We start from the raw sequence: 5,918 nt of genomic DNA, 5'->3' as shown, positions 1-5,918 counted from the left end.
AATTCTATTCGCAGCAAGTTCAAGCGTGGTGCACGCTTAGCTTTCAACCAAGCTACCCTGGGAGATGGACGTCGAATTCAACCTCTAGCACCCCGGTGTGGCGGCAAATCTGTTTTTAAGGGCACCGTGTAAAACACGGGAATCGGTTTGTATCATTCATATTTCATTTAGTATTTTTTGTATAAATTCCAGTATTGAATAAAAGATCGCATAACTATTTTTTACTGTCGATTGCGTTCAACAAAAAAATTAACACTGTTGACATGCTAGTGCACAAGACTATGCAAACGATACGCTTTGTTGAGGCAAATTACATGGAGCAAAAAACCAATGGAAGAAATAATTATTGGAAACAGATCAATGAATCCTACGATCTGGACAACAACTGCTATCAAATATCAATCATCGTTTTGAGAATTTAAGCCTGGGTTTCAACAAACAGATAATCAATGTAGCCCCAATAATGGGTTCAGGAGCATAAACATGGGCTATTTGCGAAAGCTCTGTGCACGAATTGTAAAGCCAACGGCGTGACCTTGTTTCGCAGAAGCATGCAATTACACCAAAACATCGTAGATATGAATTAGTTCTGTTGATGTTGGAAAAGCCATTGTTAGTTCAACTCCATCTTTAGCACCAATAGATAGATGTAGTTATTGCAGACATTAATTAGAGTTGAAGTCTCGGGTTCAGAATGATCATTGAGTTTTCTAGTGTCCGGATAAAAGGGGATCTTCAACTGCCTCGCCTCTCCAATTCCATTTGGAGGTTTCGCCGAGCAAACCTCTCAAAACTCAAATTAACCCAACCAACTTTATCAATAGCATGGTATGTATAAGGAAAATATTAATGCCAACTTTTTTTAAGTTGTGCTGAGTCAACAGTTGTGTCGGGTTATGATAGTATGTACTGTGTAGCATTGTTGGAGAGCAATACACTGATCCTAATTGACTATTCTTGAGGCTCACGTTATTTGCTTGATAGTTCTCGAACAAGGAAAACCTTGTCTAAAAGTTTGCCCTGAGAGGAATTAACTTGACCGTTGGAGGGCATTTTGGTTGCGTCACACCGGCCGGCTGCATTCTCACTAACGGGGATTCTATCCTGTTGAGTTAATTTGAAAAGTTATCCAGCAGCTTATAATTCATTAGTTCTTCTAATTAATTAGCATAAAAGAACTCCAACAGTTGAGCAAATTTATGCACCTAACTCCCAAATGTGACTCACACCTCCCAATCCCTGAGGGACCATTCCCACCGTCTACAAGCACACTGGGGCCGGGGTTCAATTAAAGTCGGGGCAAAATCCAGTACGGATTGACCACACTAACCCAAGACCTAAGACTGAACAAACTCTTAAGTTTCAGGTCTTGACCACCGGGCCAACTCTTTTGGGTAGGGTTATCACAAAGTTAAGAACCCATTAGGCTGTTAATCATTTATCACTCCGACATTAGTACGCAGAATTAACTGTTAAGAAAATCAAAATACTCCGTCTATCGAAAGAATTCTACGGAATTGCTTGCAATGAACCCATTAGGTATATATGAAGCCAAAGTAAATACTAAAACTTACTTTGATTTGTGACTAAGTAAATAATGTAGCCCAACAAAACAAATTAAATCAAGCCCGATAAATTTTCAACCAAAATAAATATCTTTACTTTGTGTAGTGCTTCGCATACAAAATATTGTAATTTCTTTTCGTCACCGCTAACCAAAACTTTTTGAGCTGTCCCAGCTCTACGATACATTCCCTCTTGGCGAGTTACATATAGTAGAAAACCGACAGGACGAGACAATTTATTAGAAACATAATAGCAAGTCTTAAGATCCGGACAACAGTCTTCAGTTTGTTGGGTTGAGGTTTTTCCAGGTTTGGGGTTTTATTAGGGTTTTGTTGGTCTTTGACCAGCGTTTAGGTCTCGGATACCTTTGAAGATTAAGTAATTTTAATTTTTTTGTGCTCTTGTCCTTTTAATCTTAATAATTTTCAAATTCGGAGATAAATAAAAAAAAAAACACAACTACTGTGATCCCTCCAAGAAAATTACATATAGTGAAAAACCACTGGCAGAAACAATTTATTAGGGACATAACAATACAACCTAAGATCCCGACAACAACTGTTAAAGATCCTCCAATTGAGAATTTAAGCATTGGTTTTCAAGAAATGGATAATCAGTGTAGCCAATAACAGGATCAGGAATGTAAACAATTTCTCTATTGTACCCGTTAAGCAGCGCGTTCAGCTCAAACCTACGAGGCGAATCCGGGTTGGCTAAGAACAAATGACTGTACGCAACAAGATCCGTACGATTCTCCACGACAGCTTGGTTACCATCTTCTCTATCATATCCACCCGCGGAAATGAAAGCGCCGTTGAAGGCCTTCCTCATGGACACAAGACTGTATTGGTGGCTTTCACATGTTTCTCCAAAGAGCCTCCGTATTTATCCGTGCGGTCATTGACTTGGTCTTTTAGAAACTGGTCTATTAGGTAACCATGGGTTCCATGGATCTCAATCCCATCACAACCTGCACGTTAAAAAGACATTGTAACTCAGAAACACAGCACATCAGTATACGGCACCAGGATCAGTACAAACTTGAGGGAAAATTCTTATTGCACTTTTTGAATCCAAAATATTTGACCCTGCTTAAGTATGAGAGCAACTTTGCATTGAAACAAGACTTGTAATTAGTAGGCAAGTCGAGAAAGAGCTGGCTACGTAAAAAATCTTTTGTTTGAGTTATACATTTGTCAGTGAGCATTATTATGGATTAACACTATCATTTTCCAACAACATACTAAAAGTTTCTACGAGATACATGGCGTTAACAAAGACTGGCATTGATTTTGATAGACAGAGACTTGATATCACGGTATAAAGTGAATTAGCCCCAAACTTACCAGCTTCCATAGCATTCTTCGCAGCAAGTCTATAATCATCGACTACTAGAGGAATTTCATCAGTTCTTAGCCGTCGTGGAGGTGAAAATTCTGCTACATAAACCCCATTAACTCGTATTTGAAGAGTTAATTTCTTGTCGGTGGAAGAGATTGGAGCCTGGCCTTTTGGCTGGAAATCTCTACGCGGTATGAACACAAATAAGTTAATAGAAACCGAACTGCTACAGGGCCTTAGTATCTTGATCTCAAAGAAGAGGCCAATACAAAAGATAACAATGAGTAATGATCAGTCACTAGACATAAGTTTGAAATGAGAGATTACATCGAATATTTATAAGTCATGTAAAAGGCTATTCCAATTCCTCAAAATCTAGATGCCTACATGTCGTAAAACTAGTTATAAATGTGTACAACGAAAAAGAAAGCAGGTGAATGAACCTTACAATAGCTACATGTGCAATGAAAAAACCATGTAGTTAATGTTTCAAAACGCATATTAAATCCAATAGCAGATCTACGCAACGATCCTTGAGCGACCCACAAAGTCCTGGACCAGAACATTTGATATGACCACAATATCCTCAGCCCTTCTTGTTGATTTCATCAATACTTGCCCTCGACACAGATATTGAGTCCATGCGTCAAACATACCGAGAAATGTAAGTAGAAAACTAGTATTCGTAAAGTATTGGCACAAATCCTACCACACATGTTTTGGTAGTATTTTGCAAACAATGAAAGTGGAATCTAAATATTGTCTTTTGATGAAAGATAAGAGACGAAGGAAAAGGAAATATTGTAAGCAATATACCATAGTTTGAAACTATTACATGTGCCAAATCTGACAGAAGAAGATACCGCCTTTCGCATGAATAGCATCGACAATAGGCTTCCAGGCTTCAACTTGCTCCTTTGTCCATATACCAGGTGTATTAGGATACCTGCATGTTAAATAAAGAGCAAGTAGTTAACAAAACTATAAGAGAAATAAACAATCATTTTTAAGATTTTAGCAACACACCGACCCACCTACATAGTTTCCTCTTAACCAACAAAAGAAACACAGGACTTAACAAATGCTAATGTTTCGTTCCAATTTTATCGGATGTCCCCAAAGGGACAACAAATGCTAATGTTAAAAGTACCCTTGTGCAGTATTAGAAATTAACTCCAGTGGCTTCTGAAATGAGGGGACCCCCTTTGGTGGTCCTCTGCGAGTAATATCGGAGAAAATTATTTTTACAGCTGAAATAAGCTTTTGGAGGTTATCAGCAAGAAGAAAACAACGATCTGTCGGAATCCCAAAACTCTGCTGCATGATGTTCAAAAAACAATCTGATATTAAACAGCACAAAGCAAAACTGAACAAGAGTGACTAAACAAAATTACCCGGAAACTTAAGAATTCGAATGAATGATCATAATTCAATACTAACTTAAAGTTCTCAGAATCAACACTAACTTAAAGACGAGTTCTAGTGTGTTAATTATAAGCTACTAACTTTATGCTTTGACAAGTCTAGAAGGCAAAAATGAGATGGATATTAATTCCAAAACAAAATGTGAAAAAACCCGACAATATCAGGTAAAGAAAGTCGCAATCTGGAAAATCCAAAAGTTAAAAGGGAAAGCCAAAGGGGAAAAAGAGAATTCCATTGTAGTTTTGCAAACTTATTTGAAAGTACCTACAAAGAAGATAGGATCTTCCAAGATTAAAAAAATCAAAAAATAAAATAAAATAATGAGGTTATTGGTCCAATATTAACTTTCACAGAATCACAAGATAAAGATATGTTACGCGTGATAGGAAAGAGATTATTTTGTGCAAAACAAGTCTATTGGTTCCACTTCAACGTGTGATGGAGAACGAGTCTGGGCACTACGTGATAGTTAATATTGGACCAATAACCTCACATTTTATCGGGCGATTTAGAGGCCGGTCCAAAAAATAGGCCCACTACACAGAGAACTCCAACCCATTTTACAGAATGCACCAGTAAGGACCGTCCAACATTTATACCGAAAATACCCATGTTCTTAATGGACCCGAAGTTCTTGTCTAGCGACTAATCCTCGCTCTCCCATTCAATCGGTAGCCCAGTCCTCTGTTGGAAGGGGAGGGTATCTAGTATATATTTGGACAAGATTTTTTTTGAAGGGGAAGAATACTTGTATATCACTTAGAACTTGAACTCTTTTGACATTGTACAAAATGACTAGATCCTTTCCATATTTATATTGTTCTATGGAAGGTTCTAGATATCTTTTACAAGATAATTTATAGGCACATTCTAGATTTTACACATGTGCCTTATACTAACAAATATCTAGATATTTTCTAGGGATATTCTTGAACTCTTCTAGAAACTAGGTCTTCTAGAAACAAGATATTTATACTCCAATAATGTCTTCTATTTGGGCTTCTTTATTGGGCTTATCTTGGATTATATTTTTCTTGGGCCAAAATACCAAATCAAGTTTATGCTTCAACATCCCCCCTTAAACTTGATTTAGTAACTCCGAGAAGATTTCTTAGCTTGTAGAAGACTTCATACTTGAGCGGCTTGGTGAGGATATCGGCAATTTGATCTTCCGATCTTGCGAATGTCATTCGGACCTCCATGTTAGCCATGCACTCTCTTATGAAATGATACCTTGTATCTATGTGCTTGCTACGATCATGGAAGACTGGATTCTTGGCTAGTGCTATTGCGGATTGATTGTCCACGAATATATATGTTGATTCTTCTGGTGCAAAATGAAGATCCTTTAGTAAGCTCCTTAGCCACATTGCATAACATACACATGAGGCAGCAGCTACATATTCGGCCTCACAATTGGAGAGAGTGACAATCGGTTGCTTCTTTAAAATCCAAGTGAACGCCGTGTTACCAATGTAGAATCGAAAACTGGTTGTACTCTTCTGGTCATCTAAGTCTCCAGCCCAATCACTGTCACTATATCCATCAAGCCGAAAATTGTTAGATGATGAATAAAATAGGCCGAA

General features: G+C 37.8%; 1 pseudogene; it reads right to left on the bottom strand.

Annotated features, from left to right (window-relative positions):
- Window positions 1–2,127: 2,127 nt before the first annotated feature.
- Window positions 2,128–5,702, bottom strand: LOC131306991 (putative 12-oxophytodienoate reductase 11; annotated as a pseudogene).
- Window positions 5,703–5,918: the final 216 nt, after the last annotated feature.

The sequence above is a fragment of the Rhododendron vialii genome, chromosome 11a, assembly GCF_030253575.1.
Source record: "Rhododendron vialii isolate Sample 1 chromosome 11a, ASM3025357v1".
NCBI classification, from domain to species: Eukaryota; Viridiplantae; Streptophyta; class Magnoliopsida; order Ericales; family Ericaceae; genus Rhododendron; species Rhododendron vialii.
Note: the sequence above shows the minus strand (reverse complement) of the source record. Positions and strands in the feature narration are given on the sequence as shown.